The sequence below is a fragment of the Rhinopithecus roxellana genome, chromosome 2 (genome assembly GCF_007565055.1).
Source record: "Rhinopithecus roxellana isolate Shanxi Qingling chromosome 2, ASM756505v1, whole genome shotgun sequence".
Classification (NCBI taxonomy): domain Eukaryota; kingdom Metazoa; phylum Chordata; class Mammalia; order Primates; family Cercopithecidae; genus Rhinopithecus; species Rhinopithecus roxellana.
In genome coordinates, this window is record NC_044550.1 from 146,117,803 (window position 1) to 146,141,426 (window position 23,624).

Below are 23,624 nucleotides of genomic sequence, written 5' to 3' on the forward strand. Positions count from 1 at the left end.
GTTAGAGGCCTCTTACTTCTGGCTTGGTCAGAAAAGAATTGGTAGTAAGTTGTAATATTGCAGGGGTTATAAACTTTGACTTTTAAAAATTCACAGGGATTTTTGTGTTCCACCCCTTTGTTTAATTTTTCTTGTGCACTTACGTAGGAAAAAATCATTGGCTAAGTTAATCAAGAGAACCTGAGAGTAAAGCCAATATTTTAGGTAAAAATGGGATCCTTAATTTCTTGAAAACTGAGTTCCTCCTGGCTTATACTTTAGGCCTGGGAGGCAGTGAAGTCTTACAGAAATGACAAAATCTTACTAAAGATAACTTACAGTGGAACGTTCCGAATGAACAATGCATTGAAGTACATTTAAAAATGAAGGCTCTTGGTAAAGTCCCTTTCGGCTAAGAACGAGTTTGGCACTACAGGAAGTCAACTGCTATTGTCTTTGGAATAATCTGCCTTGCACTCTTTGCTGGTGACTGTAGGTGACAGGATTAGGCATGTACAGGATCATGGGACATGGGGAGCTTTTTCCCCCCTAAAAGGGGAAACTTGAGAGCTGATGAGACTGCTGGAAAAGATCCCCTATCTACTGAGAAGCAGCCACCTGAACTTTTCAGTGTGGCTGCAATGGGTGGGTTTTTCTCTGGCCTCCCTGATCATTTTGCCTTCCTGACCCTGCCACGGGCAATGCTTTTCTCTCTCACCTTTCCCTTATCTTTTCTATTACTCAGGGCAACCATCTTGCCCAGAGACCACATGTTGAAACTCCTGGTCGGAGGTTGGATTAACGATGGTGGGGCCCAAACAGAGACAAGTTGGAGCCTTGCCAATTTGATATTGGGTGCTAAGCAGAGCGGCTAATGTCTATGTTTTGTCACCATATTTTACTCTGGCCAGAATGAAAAAAGATAATTTTCCTTTGTGATGCAGCTTGGCCCCCAAAGCTATGTTGCGAGAAGCTGAATCACTAGGGCCGCTCAGGGAAAGGGAAACCAGAAGCCTGGCATCCTGGCAAAAAGATAATAATTTCTTACCACTCAGATTTGGGGCTTCTCTCTCTCTGTGCAGCAGAGTTTTCTTAGACCATTGTTCTGCTCTGAGAAAAAAAAATTATAAAGGGTTATAAAAGGTTTATAAAAATCTTACCTTATGGTCAAACTAATTAAAACTGAATAGATTTGTAAAATGTTACTTAAAACTAGCTTTAACATTAAAAATATGCTAATGGAGACATACAATTTGGTTTTCTGTTTTAAAAAGGATTTTTATGTAATATTAAAGGATAATGAAGGATTTTTGTTTACCTTTTAAGTAAACTACAAAAGAAAAAGAGAGGAAGGGAAAGAAAGGAGACAGAGTCAGTTGGCTTTATGCTGTCTCCGCTGGGTCTTATTTTAGAAAGCTGAGTCTACTCTGTATAAGAATAATGTTTTTTCCTTTAAAAAATTTTTGAGTTATCATTTTGGCTAAATGGATGATTTATGGTAACCTAAGATTCTATTTTGTAATATCTGATGTTTCAAACCTTTAATATTTAACAAACCGTTCAAAATCAAGCTCTAGATCATCATGCTAAATCAGCCAATACTAAAATTGTTTAAATGTACAGTTTGAATGAACTCCATGGTCTAAGTCGAATTACCTCTGATAACACATAAGTTGTCAGTGCTATGCACCTAAATCTTAGAAACAACTAGTATTCAAGAGGACATAATTCCAGTGTTAAGCAAGGACTCATGAAGAACCAGGATGGCCGTATTGTCCTTCCTGAGTCTTAAAGCTTTTGTTATTAAGGTTTCTGCATTTCATGACTCAGCATGGAAAATATAAAACAATCCAAATTGAATATATTGATGTGGTGACTTATAAATTGTGGGAGTAGTTTAAAACCAATGTTTTGGTTCCATTTTCCTGGGAAGACAATCAAAGCTTCATGTACGTTTGGCTACCTGATGGGTCATTTAAACATTTATAAAGGGATTTCATTCAATTGTCATTCTCAATGCATGTTTTCTGGTAGCATAAAAACTTTCCCATGCAAGAGGGCTGGTGTTATAACAGTGGATTATTATACTACAGTGTATTTTCACCAGGTAAAGAGAGCTTTTTGTGTTTCACTGAGGACAATCCCTTCACAATCTAGAGCCCTAAGACTGGATCTTCTGAGAACATTAGAGAAAGACTGTCCTTCCCATCCATACTTCAGCAAAACTTTGGAGCCTTGAGCCTTGGGTTCATAATCTCACAACTGAGAAGGGTCCCTCCACATTCCTGGAACTGTACACCCATTGGAACCTTTAAGGTAAAACTAACAAGGAAAGTTTCTCCCCAGAAGAAGACGGCATCCTTGATTCAAACAGTTTTTCCCAAGATTATAGATCATGACTTCTACTATCACAAGACTCTTATCTTTAAATATTTTTTCCTTGTTTTTGCTTCTATAAATAATAGGAATGAAAAGGGGTCTATTGTGTGCACTTATAGGGTATAGTTTTATTTGTGAAGGATTTTGCAGCCAGCCTTATACATGAATAACCTTATACTTTAATACATAAAAGATGGAGGCAAAATGTAGGTGAGAAACTTTGGTGGTACATATGTTGCCTCATCATCACTCAAAACTCCTCTTTATGGATTAAAGAGACTATTGCCAGGAGGCCTTCACTCTTCTAGCAGGACAACATTTTTCTGGGTCCTTTTTCCATAGTTCAGAATAAAAGACAATAATTAGAATTGTCACCCTCATAATAGGCTCTACAGCAAATTCTACTTTAAAAGCTATCGTTACACACAGACTTCAAATTCTCTTGTGGAAGTTATGCTAAGTTAATAGAAGTAGCTAAACAGAAAAGTACCTGTGCAGCTGCTGACACTTGTGGCCTATGGAGAAATACATCCAATGTAGATTATTAAAATTCAGTTGTAGGGTATTAATGAAAAGACCACTTAGTCAAGTGAGTAGACTCTTCATTCAGCTCATTATTAAATGTATTTAATTTTACATGGTTTGGTGTATGGGGACCTTGGGTAAGGGACCATACTCCAAACTCTTGGTATTATCCTCCCAATAGTCATAATAATATTCTCCCTGGTGCACTGTATTCTCTCAGAGGTTTTAAATGTTTGCAGGCAGCCATCTCTAGAACATTAAATGATCTCTCTTCAACTGGAATGACAAAAGTTGAAAGAAATGTGCAACCATGAAGACACTGTAAACTATGAATGACATGCTGAGACCAAAAACCCAAAATGATGGTAACTGAGAGTGGTGCTAAGGGCCCTAAGTATTGGTTACACTCTTGATAAAGTGAAACCTGGCCAAAAAGCAGAATTTTTTTAAAATAAGATTATGGAGGCCATTATTTTGGACTGAGCTCATGCACTAGGCCCCAACAAACCAAACCAAACCAAACTAAAATGGAGTCACTCATACTAAATGTGACATAATCAAACTAAGGCTTTAAGAAAACATAGGTCATAGAACAGATCAGGTTTTGTTTCCTCCTGAAAACAGGATGTTCCAGCATAAGGAAGTACCCTCTATTCAGTCCTTAGTGCCTCCTTGCAAAACCCACTGTTCTACTGTTTTTCAGTGGGCTTCAAAATCATATAAGTACATTTACAAAAGTGATAGTAACATCAATGACTAAGGTTTTGGTCAATCTCTCAAAAAATTGAGAAAATGACTAAAAGGGGGGATTGTTAAAGCAAACTAAATATGGCCTGAGAAGGACTCTGTACGTCTATATTTGAGTCCTTGTGGATGAACTGTAACCTAGCTTAATAGTCAGACGAAATTGAAAATCTAATTTAATAGTATGCATTTGTAATGATGGTTGAGTGTTGGCCAATCCCAGCAGCCATACTTCAACCACTCACAGAGGCTGAACGTTCAAACTACGTTCAAAAAAGGCAAAAGTCGAGCCGTAAGCAATCTCACTGTTTCTGTACCTCACTTCTGATTCCTGTATGTCACTATACTTTTTTTGTCTGTAAATTTATTCTGACCACGAGGTACCCCTGGAGTCTCTGTGAATCTGCTGTGGTTCTGGGGGCTGCCCAATTCACAAATCATTCATTGCTCAATTAAACTCTTACAAATTTAATTCAGCTGAAGTTTTTCTTTTATCACCATCAAAGATTATTCTACAATAGATCATAGGAAAATCTAGCAGACCACTCTGACTTGGCTTTTTAGTTTCCTCAACTCAGGAATATAGTTCCAAGGGCCTGGTGCTGTGTGTCTGCTTTCTTGTTTTCTATCTATTTATTCAAATCTGGTCTTGTCTTTTGTCAATATAGTTCTAAAATCCTGTATAAGCCATGAAGTGTTCACAGAATTAGGTCTAGAAAGATTTTGAGGAGAGGTAGGTCTCTTTTCTTTTCTGGTAACAGAGTAGATCCTTGATTCCTGAGCTGCTGCTTCTTAGATTAACAGTATATGAGTCAGGAAGCTCATGATTCTGGCCTCTTCTGATGTGATCAATTCCCCACTCTACTAAATTACAGATAACTTTGAGTACACTTTTGTGAGAAACTGGGCTGTCATGGGGAGCTATATTGACTCACTTGTTTCTTTGATTGCAGGTTGATCTTTTGCATTGCTTTCTTGGCTGTTCACTAGTAAATGGAAATAAACACAACCTTAAACACAGCCCAAGTCATCACTGTAGACCAACCTTTAGGGTCTAGTTAATTCTCATTCCCTCACATTTAGTTTCCTGTTCTAAACTTATATTTTCTTTCAATATTGCTAGATAGTTTTACATAGGCACCTTCTACCTTATCCAATGGCAGTCATCTTCCAGGCCCACTCTGTACCTGTCTTTGGGCTTTGAGTTGCAAGAGAAATATAAAAAATTCTTTGTTTAAACCTCTGCAAGTTGGATTTTCTATTACTTCTAACAGAATACATTCCTTGGTTGATTCCCTCATACAATCAGAATCCTGGAAGGTAGGACTATTCCAGAAGCGGTTAATTCAGTGGTTCAACAAAGTCATCAGAAATTGAGGGTCTTGCCATTTTTCTACCTCATAGTTGCTTGATGCTTGTAGCAGCTTCAGTCATCACATCCTTTCATACTAATGTCAAGAGAGAGGGAAAATAAAGAAATGTTTCTGTCCTGGTCTTTTTTAAGAGAAGAAAAATGGTTTCGAAGTCCCTCAGCCTACTTCTTATGTCTCATCAGACAGAATTTGGTCAGTGCCCACACCAAACTAAATGCTTGCCAAGGGAGATAAATAACCATGGCTGGCTCTGGCCAATCAGGAGTCATTGCTGGGGATGAAGATGGGTCCTGTCTTCCTAGAAGGAAATATTAGGTTGGTGCAAAAGTAATTGTAGTTTTGTAACTGCCCAATGGGATCACCTTGACCACTGCCTAGACAGAGCCGATTTATCAAGACAAGGGAATTACAGTGGTGAAAGAATATAATTCACTCAAAGCCAGCTATGCGGGAGACTGGAGTTTTATTATTACTCAAATCAGTCTATCCGAGCATTTGGGGATTAGAGTTTTTAGGGATAATTTGGTGGGTATGGGCTCGGAAAGTGGGGAGTGCTGATTGGTCAGGTTGAAGATAAAATCATAGGGGGTCGAAGTGAGTTCTTCTTGCTGACTTTGGGATGGGATCACATATCTGGTTGAGCCAGATGATCAGTCTGAGTGGTGTCATCTGCTGCAGGGTCTGCAAAATATCTCAAGCACTGATCTTAGGTTTTACAATAGTGATTTTATTCTCAGGAACAATTTGGGGAGGTTCAGACTCTTTTGGTCAGAGGCTGCATGGCCCCTAAACCATGATACCTAATCTTGTAGCTAATTTGTTAATCCTACAAAGGCAGACTGGTCCCCAGGCAAGAAGGAGTTTTTCAGGAAATGGCTATTATCCATTTTGTTTCAGAGTTTAAACTATAAGCTAAACTCCTTCCCATGGCTAGTTCAGCCTACACCCAGGAATGAGCAAAGATGGTTTAGAGGTTTGAAGGAAGATGGGGTCGGTTAGGTCTGATCTCTCTCACTGACATAATTTCCTCAGTTATGATTTTTTCAAAGGTGGTTTGTTTTTGCCTTTTTTTTTTTTTTTTAATTGCAAAGACCTCAATTACTTTTGCACCAACCGAACAGCTACTTGGAGGGCAATTAATAAAATCAAGGTTCTGTGAGAAGGAAGAAGTGGGGAAATGGATAATGGCTGTTGGCATAGCAACTGACAGTGTCTAGTGCTGAAATACCACTGGCTTTTTTGACCTGAGTCACCTTCATGGGTTCTTACACCACTTAGTAGAGAAAGTTCCTTAGTAACATACTGGATATTCTGGTAATTTGACATATGGAAACCCAAACTAATTTTTATTTGGGCAAGTTAGTTAAATTTACCAATGAATGTTATGTAACTTTATAGAATGGTGCAGGATGATGAACCCCAGCCGAACAGAAATAAAGTTAGAGTTAGAAAAGGTATTTTATTTTTAAAAATAATCATTAAAGATATGTCACAAAACAGTCCTTGCAGAAGACTTATTTTCATTTTACCTTTTGAATAACCTTACCTGTTGGAGAATAACTTCATTCTAGGCCAGATACCTTAATACAAATATCTGAAAAATGAGAGGCCACCTAGAAATGAGAAGAAAGTTAAATGATGTGATATCCTAGCCATTGTTTGTTTTTAAGGTGAAGATGTGAGGTGGCTCTTAATTAAGTTTTGCAGAGTTTGCTGATAATTTTTATCTCTGCCCTCAGATTTATTCCCACCTTCAGTGGTTTGTAAGGATGACTGAAGAGCCTGGTCACCTCAGAGCTGTAAGGGCTGGGCTCAGAAGAACACAAAGAAGGTCCCTGGTGTTTTATGATTAGAAGAGTATTTTAAAAATATTTACAAATGAATAGAACTAGGTTCTATTCATGAATAACTAAGGTAGGCCTAGCTGAGCAAAATTATGAGACAGACTGTAATAAACAATGTATATTTATTTTTGAAAGATCAACTTGAGAAGGTAGGCATGCTGAGCCTAGCTATCACTCAAGGTAGAATTAACAATAGTCACTTTTTGCTTTAAAAAGAGATTAAGTTGTCCAATTCTTAGTGGTTCCTGGTAGCAGTTTATAGAAATTACTTAAAGATCTGCATTGGCATATTTATTATAGGAGATGTCCTTTCCCACTAGAATGTACCCATGGGATTTAGGTATGTTTTATCCATTCCAAAAATCACTTTCTTATCCTTTAGTTCTTATCCCTTAGATATAGAAACATGTCCTCTGCGAACAGGGATAGTTTGACTTCTGATCTTCCTATATGGATGCCCTTTATTTCTTTCTTTTGGCTTATTGCTCTGGCCAGGACTTCCAATTACTCTGTTGAATAGGAGTGGTGAGAGAGGGCATCCTTGTCTTGTGTCAGTTTTCAAGGGCAATACTTCCAGCTTTTTCTCATTCAGTATGTTGTTGCCTGTGGGTCTGTCATATATGGCTCTTATTATTTTGAGGTATATTCCTTCAATACCTAGTTTATTGAGGGAATTGAACATGAGGAGATGTTGAATATTATTGAAAGCCTTTCTGCATCTATTGAGATGATCATGTTATTTTTGTTTAGTTCTGTTTATATGATTAATCACATTTATTGATGTGCATATTTTGAACCAACCTTGTCCCCAAGGGATAAAGCCTGCTCAATCATGGTGGGTTAGCTTTTTGATGTGCTGCTGGATTCAGTTTGCAAGTATTCTGTTGAAGATTTTTGCATCAATGTTCATTAAGGATATTGGCCTGAAATCTTTTTTTCTTTTGTCCCTGCCAAGTTTTAGTATCAGGATGATGCTGAGCTCATAGAATGAGTTAGGAAGGAATGCTTCCTCTCAATTTTTTGGAATAGTTTCAGTAGAAATGGTACCGACTCTTCTTTGTACATCTGGTAGATTTCAGCTGTAAATTCACATGGTCCTGGACATTTTTTTGGTTGGTAGACTATTTATTACTAATTCAACTTCCAGAGATGGTTATTGATCTGTTCAGGGAATCAATTTCCTCTTGGTTCAGTCTTGGGAGGGTGTATGTGTCCAGCAATCTATCCATCTCTTCTAGGTTTTCTAGTTTGTGCTTATAGAGGTTTTTGTAGTAGCATCTGATAGTTATTTTTATTTCTGTGGCGTCAGTGGTAACATCCCCTTTGTTGTTTCTGATTGTGTTTATTTGGATCTTCTCTCCTTTCTTCTATTAATCTAGCTAGCAGCCTATCTTATTAAAAAACCAACTCCTGGATTCATTGATCTTTTCGATTTTTGATTTGTGTGTGTGTCCTGATATCCTTCAGTTTAGCTCTGATTTTGATTATTTCTTGTCTTCTGCTATATCCTGTTTAATTCTTATGTGAACTGCATTCACCTAGGAATATAATCTGTGGAGTTGGTTCTATTTTCTTTTACTAGTTATACAATTTCACTTTAGACAAACTTATAACCATTTTGCCTGTGAATGTTTTTCATTAGAAGACATGTAATTGCAATATTGTTTTCAAAATGAATAACTAATACCACTGTGTTGCTTTATTAATGCTATGCACGCTTGGGCTTTAAGAAATCATTTCTTCATATATTATTGCATTTACAAATATAGCTTTAGTTGAATCATTGACTATTAAACACCAAGTGATCAAGGGTTGTCAACTAAAAAGGGCCTTAAATCAAAGCAGCCTTTCCTCTACCTTCCCTTTGAAACAAACTACGAAAATTAAAGGACTTGCAATGTACTTCTATCCAATATGAAAGTAATAGATCTCTGGGAAATTATTTTAATAGTCTTATTAAGATCAAGATCAAAGCAGCTTCATGGCTGCCTTAGAATATGTATCAGTACACTTTGCTACTGAGTGAAAAAAGTGAATTATAACAACAGCATGTAGAGGCAACACCATTTTGTTTTGTTTTTAAAAATGCATCCATGTATGTAAAAATTATGCACAGAAAGACCATTATGATATTCATTAAAATGAACTTTTTTAAATTGGAAAAAAGAGATATATGTCAGTAACAAGCATCAGTTTTATTTTTCTATGTGTCTGTATAGACATGAATTCTAGAAGTTTCCATGTATTTTGTTGTAAGGTTACCTAGAATACATACCAATGATTAGACCAAACAAAGACACAGTTTACACAACTGTATATTGTCAATTTACAATGGTACAGAATATAACCAAGAATAGAATAACAAAAATGACAGAAGAACAAAAACATAAATTTTAAATCTTAAGAGTTATGTTTATCAGAGTTATGCTATTCCTTATTATTATATCTGAAGATGAGTATAATATTGGTAGGCAAGAATGTGAAATAGCTTATTATTGTGCTTAATATTCCCTCGTGTGAAATAATATTGGCATTTACATTCATAGGAGCACTGTAGTTTTCATTTTTGTTAAAACTCAGTAACAAACACATTTGTAATATGAAAGAGTTGGGTTCATTTCACTTTACATATAAGCAACTTCATACCCAGAGCTCATTAATTTATCCTCAAACCATGTATAAATTATTGAACCAGTCTTGTTTTGCTAGATAAGTGGAATATGAAAATGAGATCCCAACAGGCAATATTTATTAATTTCCATGAGGTCTTTATACATTTCTCTTCTACATCTTAAAGATACAGAGAGAATTCCAGCATTTCTGATTTATTAAGGAATGAGTACAATCCAGTTAACCAAAAACTTTAGAGCAGGAGTTGAATTTTAAGATTTCTTTAATTTGGTTTGCCTTGGATTATCTCATAAGGACATGATTTTAAATTCATATATATGCTTCCACATGTGGATTCATCCCCTTTGTTCTTTTATTTTGTCTTTTTATTTAAGAAAACATCCTGGTGGGGCACAGTGGCTCACGCCTGTAATCCCAGCACTTTGGGAGGCAAGGGGGGCAGATCACGAGGTCAGGAGATCGAAGCCATCTTGGCCAACATGGTGAAACCCCATCTGTACTAAAATACAAAAAAAGAAAAAACAAATTAGCTGGGCTTGGTGGCATGCGCCTGTAGTCCCAGCTACTCAGGAGGCTGAGGCAGGAGAATTGCTTGAACCCGGGAGCGAAGATTGCAGTGAGCCGAGATCACACCACTGTACTCCAGCCTGGTGACAGAGTGAAACTCTGTCTCAAATAAAAAAAAGAAAAAAAGAAAGGAAAAGAAGAAAACATCCTTCATGAATTACTGATTTCTTAGATTATGTGTTCATATGCTCTTTCTCCTGATATTTACAAAGAGGTTTTTCCAGAAAATGATATGAGATTCCTGGAAATAAGTGAATTGGCAGATAATTCAGGAAGATGTGAGAAATATATATTAATAACAAGTTGGAAAAATTCAGTGTATATAATGACACCAAGCATTAGTGAGGCTATGGGAGAAGATGAAACCATATACATGTTCATTGGAGTGTGAATTAGTTTCACCATTTTGTAGAGCAATTTGGGAGTACCTTGCAAATTAAAAGATGTACACGCCTTACCATCTCACTCTTGGATTTCTCTACCCTAGAAAAAACAAGGTATTTTTGCACAAAGAAATTCTTTGAGCAAGTTTGTAACAAGGGAAACAATCCACTTAACAATGAATAAATATATAAATCATGGTTTATTCAGACAATTACTATGCAAATTTTATAATGAATGATCCAGATCTACACGAATAAATGTGATTAAAAAATGCAATGCTGAGTTTTTTAAAAGGTTGCAAAGGATACTTAAAGTATAATACATTCATTTAAATGTTAAACATAGTTTTATTTGTGGATGCTATGTACATAACAAATGTACAAAACCGTCCATGAAATTAATGCACACCAGCTTTAGAATAGTGATTACCTCTGGGAAGGATGATGGTAGGTTGAAGATATAATGTACCTGTGACATTTCATTTTTAAGAAGACAAAGTGAGCGAATTAAAGCAAAGAAAGCCAAATATTAACATGGGTTTAATCTTAGCATTTTAACAATGTTATACCTACAAGTGTCTTTCACATTATATTCTGTATTCTTTTATGTGTTTAAATGGTTTCATCATGAAAAAGAAAAAAATTTCTAAGTGTTCACTCAGTGAAAGGCTGCATTCAACCAAGTGAATGTAATTCCCTTAGTGGGCAAAATTGAAGTAGGGGAACTGAAGAGGCTTTCTCCTAAGCGGGGCATGGAGTAGCTAAAGGAATTAATTTATCAGTGAGTGAACTTTTAAAGGAGATATTCTCATGCGAACTTAATCTATTCTGATACAGTCTTCTTTAAGAAAAAAAAAACCTGAGCAGTTAACTTCTTTAACACTCCTATTTCTGCAGTAATACAAATAATGATAATATTATATAAGAACATTATATTCAGGTTCTACTCAATGATTTATATATTTTCTCATCTAATTCTCACAATGTCTCTATGAAGTAGTTGTTATTATAAACCACATTAAAAGATGGGCTAAAGTGCTTTTCCCATTCATATAGCAGAGTTAATCTATTACTGACAAGATTCACCACGAGAATCATTTTCTCTGAGAACAACAAATTAATAAGTAAATAAACAAAATATTAGGGAAAATGGGGATGATCCTGTCAATATTCCTTCACTCTCATTTAATAGTGAACTCCCTATTCAGTTGCCATCAGTAGAGTTTGAAAATTAAGGAAGATTATGCTTATAAACTAACAGACCCTATATTGTTCCTTTTCAATACTAAATAGAATAATATTTCTTTTTGTTTTAGTGTTTGAAACTTCAAAAATAGTTTTCTTGAATATGAAAACATGGATTTTTATTAATAATCAGCTATCTTTATAGAAAAGTCATGGCTACTTCTTTTTTTTAATTCTTTGAGAGAGAGTCTTCTTCTGGAGTGCAGCAACATAATTTCAGTTCACTGGAATCTCCACCTCTTGGTTCAAGCAATTCTTATGCCTTAGCCTCCCGAGAAACGGGGATTACAGGCGTGCACCACCATGTCTTGTTAATATGGCTACTTCTTAATTTCCCTCCAGCTCATAAAATTTCTGTGTTCATATAGTTAGATTGATTAGATACTAATTCTGCCTTTGAAAAATAATAATTTGCTCATTTGAGCATTTAAAGGATTTTCAAATTGAGAAATTGTTTAGGTAGAGTTTTGATATAATAAAGTCAAAGCAGAAAGATTTCCTAAAATATTTTTCAAGTATATTTATTTTTCTCAGAAATAAGGAAAGCTAATGAGGATGAGATGAGATTTTGTAGTAAGTTGACTAGTTTTCTGAAGTTATTTGAGAATAGGCTTAATTTTTTTAAAGAATTAATTGTAGCTACATTTATCAAGCCATCAAATGTTCCAATAAGCAATGATTAATTTCCAGGCATTGAGCTCTGCCTCTTTACAAATAAGGTCTCATTTAGTCCTGACAACATTTTAAGGTGGGTATTTTTACACTCACTTTACAGATTGGAAAACTGAAGATATGAGAGATCACATAGATCACATAAAGGGCTCAAGGTTGTACAGCTTTGCAAATAGCAGAGTCATGATTCAATCTAGAATAGGATTTGAATTCATGCTCTCAATTCTGCTCTCCCTCAGGCTGTTAAGAAGAACTCTGTGTAAAACCTTCATAACTGATTTCAGGAAAAGCAGGCGAATCTGAGCTCTGAAACCTACCACCCTGTTTTATGGCAGGTTGAGCACATACTGCTTCTTGATGAGAAACAGTCACAAACAAGAATAGTAACCTAAGAGCAAATCAATAAGGGAGTTTTAAAAGATGGAGACAGAATTTAATGGAAAAATGTCTTTGGCTTGGAAGAAGGGAACTATAATTTGTTTTTCTTCTTTTTTATCCATAAAAATATTTGAGGAGTAGTATTCTGAATTATTTTCCAGACAGAGAAACTGTAAAAGACTGCCAGAGAGTGAGTGAAGTTGGATTCAGAATACAGTGTTTTATTATTACAAAAGCAATATGTGCACATGTTAGAAAACTAGAAAATATTAATAATCAAAGAAAATAAAGGAAACTTAGAAATTTATAACTATCATTGAGTAGTAAACACCGCTATGACCTTGGTGTTCACAACTCTACATACATTCTTTAAGAATCAAATCACGCCATGCAAAAGCTACTTGATTGTAGCTTTTTTAAAGTTTAAAAGCTTTTGTTTTTATTCTTTAAGGTAAAAAATGGAGCTACAGAAATGTCAATACAGTAAATGTATATTGTTGATATTTTTGACTAAATTTCCATAAAACTCACTCACCTCAATACAGCATTATTTTCTTCTGTTCTCTATTTAAGATAGTTCATCATAATGATGACCTGAGACTTGATGCCAGCTTCTTGGTGCATGTCAGGACTTTCATGAATTGAACTGTAAACTTGACAAATCAGTGTCAATCATGATTCTTCTTCCAGGTTGGAAGGCTAAGCCAGGGCCAAAGTTAAAACAGAGACAACCATAATTTCTGAAAGATAAAAGAGAGCCTACAGGGTATATATTTTACACATGAGGAAAGTGAAGACCCCCCCAAATAATGTCCAAGGCCACACAATTATTACTAGTTATTGATGAGAGAGCATGGTGAAATCCACCTGGCCTAACATCTGACCCTTTGCTCTTTCATCTGCTGCATACTATCTCCCATTAAGGATCCCATCTCATGAGATTGGAAGATAGAGTACTGTGTGGTCTAGCCTTATTAGAGGCAATGTTTCCAACCTCCAGACTCATGGCCCTGCAGAAATCAGGAACAACTCTACAATTACAAAATCCCATAAGGCATAGTAATTGTCCCCGTTACATTTTAATAAAAGTCTTTTCTACCATGGGAAGAATGGAATGCTCATTAATAGGTCCTAGGATTTAGGACAGCCGTTGAAAGGGGTTTTTATTTCCTTTGTAAAGTCTGACTGGGCTATGAGGCATGGTAAGAGTTTGAGGTAGAGGAATGAAAGCAGACCAGAAGCTGGCCAGAAAATAGCTAATGATTTAACTTCACCAATGGGCATGTTTTCTTTTCCTCAACCTCTCTCTGTCAGTTGTCATTATTATCTTTGCCCATTACTAAGAATTTTACAAAATATAACATATGTCATGCCTACTATAGACATTGAGCTCAGTGCTTTCATATGCATTATATTATTTAATGTTATGAATCAAATTATGCTATTTACACTGTACAGATTAGCAAACTGAGGCTTGACCTCAGTAATGTTAATACTAACCTTGTGTAATTTGGTCAAGGACCTCCAATCCATTCTAACTTGTCTTTGGGTGTCCAGAGCCCATGCTGTTTACAATCTGGTACGCTATTCTTCTGATAAACATCCAGGAAGGGTTGATGTCCCAAAATCCAAGTCAGAGTGCAGAACAAGATGGAAAGTGCTCTGTAGGGTGGCATGAGAAGAGGGGTCCAAGCTGGGGCACATGGGGTTTAAGGTAAAGAGCTTTCTGGTTCACATTGTCCAAGACTAAGGAATTTGATTCCTCTGACCATCCCCAAGGCCATGCCCTGGGAGTAGGGCTAGAAGGGTCCCCAGGCTGAGGTTCAGGGCTGTACTTTTTGTCTAGCTGCGAACATAGATGAAAATTAGGAATCAGAGAAGAAACCTCTATGATTTATGCTAGATGCTCATGGAGGTACCACAGAGCATAATTCACTCTGAACCTCCTACAACAGGCATTGATGTAACAGACTGATCACAGAGCTCATTCACTTCTGAATACACTGCCAGGTGCTCTCATGGGATTGGAACCTAGAGAGGAAATTCATCAACCTGGGCTGTTAAGTGAGTCATAAGACACAGACTTCACTTACCCACTGGAGTGGTATTTATATGCACCATTAACAGGGATTTTATGTTCTGTGGAATTACTTCTCTTTCTCAGTCCGAGTTTATTTTACATATATTGTAGAAATATTTGACAACTACTCCAAAAAAGAGACAGCAGTGGAGCCAAGTCAACGAAGCTTCCGTGTTGTATTCAGTTCCTGGCTGATGAGAGATTTATTTGTGTTCAGTCTCAGGGCAGAGATGAGAATGGTGAGGATCTTCCAGCCAAAGAAAAACATGTTCAAGTAACAGTATAATGGTGAAAGGGTATACTCAAGCTAATAAATGTCACTCTGAAAGGTAGTGAGCCAGCTTTATTTTTGTATTGCCACTGTCAGAGTATGCACATTTTTGATCTGAATATTTATAGCAATAATATAAAAAGTGTAATCTCCAGACCAACAGGATGAGAATCAACTGGATCAACTTGAAAATGCATTCTCAGGCCCCACACCAAACCTACTGAATTAGAAACTCTGGGGGTGGGGACGAGTCTTCCAGGAGACTGTGGTGCAACAAAAGTTTGAGAAGCACTGATCTGCAGCATTACACCATTTAATTGTCAGAGCAGCTATATGAGCTAAGTATGATCATCTTTGTTTTACAGAAGAGAAATCCAAGAAATGTCAAATTAATGAAAAGTATTATGTTCAAGATCACACAGCTAGTAACTGGCAAAGTTGAGATTAAAATTCATCATTATAAGGCTCCAGAATCTATATACCGTGCTACTTCCAGATGATTTTAACTATCAACTGCATTTAATTATGTAATCCATTTGAACATTTTCTCTAGAGATAATTATGTCATATCATATATTTGATAATATATGTTTATTTTGCTTTTCATCTAGCACTGAAATGATATAATATGCGAAAGGGGAGGCAATAACTCCACTTCCATCCTCTTAGGGTCCCAGTTGGGCTGGAAGATTAAATTGACACAAGACAGATTAACAGGAAAAAAGCATACAAATTTATCTAACACAAGTTTTAGGTGGTACAGGAGCTCTCATAAAGAAGTGAAGACTCAGAGAAGCAGTTAAAGTCTATCACTTACATACTGAATTGGACAAAGGATAGCAAATTGTGGGATGTGGTATGGCAGAGGGGCTTGGGCTAGGGTAGTTAACTGGGTAGAGAAGTGACTAGGAAGGTAAGGGTTAATTTAACCAAGTTCGTTTGTAAAGATATCCCTGAGTCTCAACTTCCCATCCTTGATAAGAATAATGCTTTCCTTCTGGTATAGGGAGAACATTTCTCACATGGGAATTTTAATTCCTGCTTTTAAAAAGTAAAATGAAGGTCAGAGTGATCTTCTTCCATCTACTGTTTTTTTTTTTTTAAAGTACCTTTGGTTGAAAATAGTCAATGTTGCGGGAAGTCAGGGACCCCGAACGGAGGGACCGGCTGAAGCCGCGGCAGAAGAACGTAAATTGTGAGGATTTCATGGACATTTATTAGTTCTCCAAAGGAACATCCCTGAGAAAGAGAATGCGCCCTGAAGGTAGGCCTATAGACGGCCCCTTTTAAAGCGTCCCATTTTTTATGGTTGAAGCTGATGGGATGAAATAAGCCCTGGTCTCCTATAGTGCTCCCAGGCTTATCAGGTGGACAAAAATTCCCACCTAATAAATTGTGGTCAGACAGGTTACCTGCTCTCAAACCCTGTTTCCTGATAAGATGTTATCAATGACAATGCATGCCCCAAACTTCATTAGCAATTTTAATTTCTCCTCATCCGGTGGTCCTGTGGTCTTGTCCTGCCTCCATTTGCTTTGCGATATTTTACTACCTTGTGAGGTGTGTGATCTCTGTGACCCCCACCCTATTCGTGCACTCCCTCCCCTTTTGAAAATCGCTAATAAAAACTTGCTGGTTTTACGGCTCGGGGAACATCACGGATCCTGCCGACATGTGATGTCTCCCCCGGACACCCAGCTTTAAATTTCTCTCTCTTGTGCTCTTTCCCTTTATTTCTCAACCCAGCCGAGACACTTGGGAAATAGAAAAGAACCCATGTTAAACATCGCGAGCGGGTTCTCCCGATAAGTCAATATGCCAGAGCAGCATATCTTGGGGTGGCATGTTCATAACTCCTTCAGGAACCATCTTCAGCATGGAATGATCTGGAAAATCTTTCTGATCAACCATTTCCCTTCTATTTCCCTTCAGTTCTTTTTCTTCCATAATTTATTTTGAAAAAAAATTCAAAGCTACAAAAATTGAAAGAATAGTCTAATAAACACCATTACATTTTTAACCTAGTTTCCAAATACCATTTTGTCACTTTTACTTTATTTCTCTCTGTGTATAGACAGGTGTATGTTTATATATTCCCCATGCACATTTTCCTGAACTATTTGAAAGTAAGCTGCGGATATTATAACAGTTCATTTCTAAATAACTCAGTATATGTCTCTAATAACAAGAGCTTTCACTTACATAATCACAATATTATTAGTATGCCCAACAAGTTTAACGTTGATTCAACAATACAATCAAATATACAGTGCATATTCAAGTTTCCCCAATTATTATTAAGACAGAGTCTTGCTCTGTCACCTGGATTGGACTGCAATGGCGCGATCTCTGCTCACTACAACCTCTGCCTCCCAGGTTCAAACAATTCTCCTGCCTCAGCCTCCCAAATAGCTGGGATTACAGGCACCCACCACCATGCCCAGCTTATTTTTGTATTTTTAGTAGAGATGGGGTTTCAACATATTGGTCAGGCTGGTCTCAAACTCCTCACCTCAGATGATCCGCTTTCCTTGGCCTCTCAGAGTGCTGGGATTACAGGTGTGAGCCATCGTGCCCAGCTTCTTTGAAGTATTTTTGGGTGGCATATAGGAAAAAATGGCCAGAGACAATCTTTTATGTTTGAATTTTTTCAAATTCTTGTAATAGTAGCCTACTTTTAAAAGATCTGCTTAGAATTTGGGTCACAGACTTGATGTCTGGTGGATTTCTACATTTCTGTGATTTTAGTCATCTTTCAGAAGTATTATATATATACAAGTGAGTATGGCATATATTATATCAATATGCTTTATATATATATATATATATATATACACATACATTTAACTTTTATGAGAAAAAATCTTTATACAGTCATGTGTCACTTAATGATGGGAGCATATCCTGAGAAATGCATCAGTAGGCCATGTCATCATTGTGCCAACATAAGAGAATATACTTCCACAGACCTAGGTGGTATCTCGTATTCTACAGATAGGCTATATTGATAGTATGGCCTCTTGCTCCTAGGTTACAAACCTGCGCAGCATGTTACTGTACTGAATATTGTGGGCAATTGTCACATAATTGTAAGTATTTGTGTATCTAAACACGTCTAACATAGAAAAGATACCGTAAAAAAATACAGTATAAAAATAAAACATGGTATGCCTCTATAGGGCACTCACCGTGAATGGAGCTTGCATGACTGGAAGCTGCTTTGGGTAAGTCAGAGAGTGAGAGGTGAGTAAATGTGAAGCTCTACGGCTTCACTGTACACTGCTGTAGACTTTATAAACACTGTATACTTAGACTACACTTAATTTATTAAAAATATTTTTCTTTCTTCAATAATAAATTAGCCTTGGCTTACTGTAAACTTTTTCTATATAAACTTTTTAATTTTAAAATCTTTCTCACTCTTTTACAGTGACACTTAGCTTAAAACACAAACACATTGTACAGCTGTATAAAAATATTTTTTCTTTGTATCCTTATTCCACAAGCTTTTTTCTACTTTTAAAATTTCTAATTTTTACTTTTTAAAGTGTTTTTGTTAAAAACTAAGACACAAGCACACACATTAGTTTAAACCTACACAGGGTCAGGATCCTCAGTATCAATGTCTTCCACCTCCATATCCTGTCACACTGGAAAGTCTCCAGCAGTTATAACCACATGGAGCAGTCATCTTCAATAACAATGCCTTCTTCTGGAAAACCTCCTGAAGGCTGTTTACAGTTAACTTTATACAACTATATATAGAAGGAATGTGCTCCAACAATGAAGATATAGGAACCAGTAACATAGTTATTATCATTATCATGTACATAATTTATTACATTATGTAATAATAATTACTATGTAATAATAATTGTATGTGCTAGACTTTTATACAACTAGCTGTGCAGTAGATTTGTTTACACCAGCATCACACAAGAATCATGTGTTGTGCTACAATGTTAGCAATGGCTGCAATGTCACTAGGCGATAGGAAATTCTCAGTTCCATTATAACCCACGTGGTCCATCTTTGAAATGTTGTTTTGCGGTGCATGAATGCATTTTATGTGATAATATGAGTCACCACCAGGTTTTAATATTGCTACAGGGAAAATAAATAACTAAGGTGCAAATGATCTGTGTTCTTTCTTGAATAAAAGTGAGAAAACAAATCACAACAATTGGAAGCAACTTTTAGAGTATGCAGAAAGTATAAACACAATGAATTGTGAGAAAGTAAATTTTGTGATACAGTGGATGAATTGGGATTAAAAGTAGTAAATTACTATTTTTATAAAAATGCCATTTAAAAATTATAAGAAAAAGTCACTTCATGATCATTTAGACTTGCTCTTGTGAATTAATAATATATATATTTAAAAAGCATGTGTAGGAAACCAAGAAAAACTGGGAAAAGTAATTTAGGATTATTTATAAAGTAGAAATTAAGAGAAATTAGACAGGCTGAGTGTAACAATTTTCCAGCTGTGCCCTTCTGGTTTTCTTGAAAGTTGTGGCTTCTTAGTGCTGGGAAGACCCAGAAAAAGCCCAAATCTGTGGTTGAGTTAGTGGTTTGGATATTAGAAGTGTATCTGCAAAACTTCAGAACAAATCTGTTACTTTAAATTAAGCTCCTAATAATTTATTTCTTCAAATTTTTCATCATTCTTCCATTAAAGAGTGTATATCTGGGGGGTACACTGTCCCATGCAGCTCACTTAGGTGGAGAAAATTTTTCAGAGTTTGAATTTTTCAGAATTTGAGGCAAACCATCTTGATCTTTCAGGTGCAAACAGTGTCACCGTGAACTACTGGACAGATGTACCCTGCACACTGGCTCCTAGCCAAGAAAAAAATGGGGCCAAACGGATTGCCAAGCCATGCACTGTGAGCAGATGCTTCAAGAGGACCAAGAGGCTTCCGCCCAGAGGGCCTTTCTATAATTTATGCAAAGAACACAAATGGGCTGTTAACCCTAGCCAAATTTACAACATCGATGCAATTTGGAGATATTCTCCATTAAGTGTTATTCCCACATGACTCAGGAACAGAGATGGTGAGTGGCAGATGAAGGCTATACTCCTCCATTAAAATGACAGGTACTGGCAGGGCGCAGTGGCTCACATCTGTAATCCCAGCACTTTGGGAGGCTGAGGCAAGTGGATCACCTGAGGTCAGGGAGTTCAAGAGCAGCCTGGTCAACATGGTGAAACCCTGTCTGTACTAAAAATACAAAAATTGGCTGGGCTTGGTGACACATACCTGTAATCCCAGCTACTTGGGAGCCTGAAGCAGGAGAATCTCTTGAACCTGGGAGGCTGAAGTTGCAGTGAGCCGAGATTGAACCATTGCACTCCAGCCTGGGTGACAGAGTGAGACACCATCAAAAAAAAAAAAAAAAAAAGAAAAGAAAAAAAAAAAGACAGGAAGTGATTATTGATAATCACTTTTCCCTGGTCCCTCCAGAAGAGGAAACTGGTCTTATAAAGCTTTTTCCAGTGAAAAACAGTACTTATGTTTAAAGAAATATTTCTAGTATTCAAATTGAGTGACACATTATTAATGGAATCTTAGTTTGGGGGATTTCTACTTTGAGTTTTACTTCCTATGATACTGGAATTTCAAAATAAAGGCACTTAAAATATCCTTTATGGTAAGTTTTTAACTACCTAAGAATTTTTTATTCTTTATTTTTACTCTCTGTAATCACATTAGGACAGCTTAAAATAATCAATGGCTTTTGAAAGAAAATATTTACCAAAAAAGTTAAGGAACCGAAAAAGGAACAACAGTAATAAATCTTAAAGAAGTGTTTATTGCTATTTTCTTTTTCTCTTTCTGTTGCTGGCTATCTGATCTTTCCTAATATAGCTGATTTTCACTGTTACTCTCTTTGAAAGAAAGCAAGGCAAAGCAACAGTTTAGTCTGTTTCTTTATCAGACTTCAATATTAAAATATTAGAAGTACTTTTGGAAAATTTCTTAACAAATCTTCTGTTACTTCAAAGAAAGCTCCCAGAAATTTATTTCTTCAACTTTTCACCTATTATTCCATTAAAGTGTGTATATCTGGGGAATACAATGTCCCCAAGATATTAATTAATTAAGCAATTTAAGCATTAATTAAGCAATTTTACATTGGTTTTTATTACAGTTACTGTTCTGGTCAGAATGATTGCCAATGATAGCAACCTCTAACAAATACTGCACTGATGTTAATTGTGTTTACATCCCTGAAGGGGAAAACTGGGAAATAATGGTGATTCTTTGAAAATAGTCATTCAGTTTTTTTTGAGATATGCCTGTTGAGCTACCTTTTTCCTTGTATACATGTGAGCAACAATATTTCCAGGTATAGATCATTTATAGCTAACCAAGTTCCCACAATCTCTGCAAATCTTTGTACTTTTCTCTTCTCTTTCTTTTCTTTTTGAGGCGGAGTTTTGTTCTTGTTCAGGCTGGAGTACAGTGGCACAATCTCAGCTCACCACAACCTCTGCTTCCCAGGTTCGGGCAACTCTCCTGCCTCAGCCTCCTGAGTAGCTGGGATTACAGGCATACGCCACCACACCTGGCTAATTTTTTTTTTCTTTTTCTTCAGTAGAGATGGTGTTTCACGATGTTGGTCAGGCTGGCCTCAAACTCCCGACCGCATGTGATCTGCCCACCTCAGTCTCCCAAAGTGCTGGGATTACAGGCATGCACCGCTGTGCCCGGACACCTTTGTAATTTTCAATAGCTGTGTCTGTTCCACTCCCTCCCCAATCCACTGCCCCTCCACCTCCAAAGGCCTCCTTACCATGCCAGATAGGCCAGATGATTGCTTGCATCGTGTTGACTCTTAACTTGCTACCCTGGAGATACTGCCTACATTCTACCCTGGTTTGTAGTTTTCAGTGTGATCATATACCTGAGGCAAGTGTGTTGGGGTAACTAAGAGTAACCTTTTTCAAATTGGTTTATAATCAAGCAAATTTCTCACTGGAACTCAAAGAGAAGGAGACAAGCTCCTTCTTTTCTCACACCTCCAGTTGGGGTATGTTTTTTCTGGTTACGAAGAAATATTCAATACTTTTAAATCTTGGCCAATTGCTAGATTCTTGATGCCACCGTGAAGGTTTACAACGGATTTTTGAAGGTAGCTATATTTACGACTTTACTGTTATAACATTGGAGGCTGTTAATTCTCCAATGCCCACTATAAAATAACAAAGTGGCGATTTCATTGCTTTATTACAGGGTCAGCAGAGAGGGTACAACTGAGGAGCTTTCATAAATCATAAATCACAGGATTTACAATTTGGTGAAATACGAGAGGAGATAAACAACAAAGCGAGATTTTTGAGATATTGGGAATGTTGCTGACCTGTCATACTGTTTCCCATTGTGAGTGAATTCCTTTCATTATGTACTTATTTTTTCATAGTAGTAGATATTATACTGCCTATATTCCTTTCTGATAATTTTGGGAACATAGAACAGTAAGATTTTGATATTTGTAACATTTAGCACCTGAGGGCAAGTGACAGCCCCAAAGCAGTAGTGGCTTAGAGAAGACAGACATTTATTTCTCTGTCAATTAACAGGAGGCAGAAATAGGCAGTTTAGTAAAGAGACACCACAATCGGGAGGGACTCAGGTTCATCCTACCAGGTCTTTTTGCCACCCTAACATGGCTTCCAACTCAAACTCCAAGATAGCTGCTCCAGATGGACATCTCATATCTGCACTCCCAGCAGGAAGGAGGAAGGGTCTGACCTTTCCTTTAAGGGGGAACACTTCCTGGAGCTGGTACTTCTACTTAGATCCGACTGGCCAGAATTTAGTCATATGGCCATGTATCGCTATAAGGAAGACTAAAATGTAAATTTTATTTTGGACAACCATATGCCCAGCTAGAAATTAGTGGTTCCATTACCAAAGAAGTAGGAGAGGATGAATATTGGGACACAATTAGCCGTCTCCGCAATAACCTTTTAATAGTTTGCTCTAGATACTATAGAGGCTAGGTTTTTCCATTTTGTTTTGTTTCTTATTGATTTTCTTAAAGAATAATACTAGATATTTATATATAAACAATACTTTTTTTTCTGTCATATTTGTGACTAACAAATTTCAAAGCTACTTTTTAAAGTCTTTTATATTCAGTCAATGTTTATTAAAAGAGATATATAAAATGCTTATGTTGTCAAATTTACTAATCATAAACATTGGGATGTTTTTCTCATTGCTTTTAAGTGTACAAAATGTTTTCCATCCTGAGATCCAGAGATTGGATCAATAACTGCCTTCATTTTCTTCTACTTTATTTTTTGTTTAACTTAATTAGGTATATGGTATGAGGAAAGGCTCTAAATCCATAATTATTTTCTAAATACCCACTCTAAATCTCTGTTATTTATTAAATAATCTTTTTCTTTTGCATTGATTTGTAGTGTCTTATTCATTATATAATTACACAAACAAAAATAATATATATATTTTTAACTTACCCTGTTTCATTGGTGCCAGAAATGTTTTTGTAGCAGAATATTTGCTTGTGATGAGAAAT

The 23,624-nt window shown here is 36.5% G+C and overlaps 2 long non-coding RNA genes across 2 annotated transcripts; both read left to right on the forward strand.

Moving 5' to 3' along the window:
- Window positions 1-2,251: 2,251 nt before the first annotated feature.
- On the forward strand, window positions 2,252-20,120 carry LOC115892339. The gene is made up of 3 exons (XR_004052229.1): window positions 2,252-2,295; window positions 18,251-18,295; window positions 19,860-20,120. It is a non-coding gene; the product is annotated as an uncharacterized LOC115892339 (long non-coding RNA).
- A 1,862-nt stretch (window positions 20,121-21,982) lies between these two features.
- LOC104662700 lies at window positions 21,983-23,202 on the forward strand. The gene is made up of 2 exons (XR_748027.2): window positions 21,983-22,211; window positions 22,313-23,202. It is a non-coding gene; the product is annotated as an uncharacterized LOC104662700 (long non-coding RNA).
- The last annotated feature ends 422 nt before the right edge of the window (window positions 23,203-23,624 follow it).